This window comes from Penaeus monodon, chromosome 29 (assembly GCF_015228065.2).
Source record: "Penaeus monodon isolate SGIC_2016 chromosome 29, NSTDA_Pmon_1, whole genome shotgun sequence".
NCBI lineage: Eukaryota > Metazoa > Arthropoda > Malacostraca > Decapoda > Penaeidae > Penaeus > Penaeus monodon.
Genome location: NC_051414.1, coordinates 34,250,412 through 34,250,706, shown reverse-complemented (window position 1 = coordinate 34,250,706; position 295 = coordinate 34,250,412).

Here is a 295-nt window from a genome sequence, read left to right as displayed (position 1 = left end):
AAACACACCAACGATTGAATAAATGAATAAACGAGACACGTCAAAAAGCAAGCACAGTGGTCCCAGAGCAACGACCCTGACAGACGGTTGCATTGCGCCGTTGCATTGCAATATCCAGCGTCAAATGCCCCGAGATCTCTCCTTTGGGACGTTAGCGTGGAATACAATGCCGATTGCTAGTGTTGCAAGGCGGTCGATCTTTTTGGATAAATTCGTGGAAAGGGGAATTGGGAATTTAAAGAGATGGAATTTTTAAAAAGAGGGGGTTTTGTTCGGCCGAAGGGATAGGTAATTC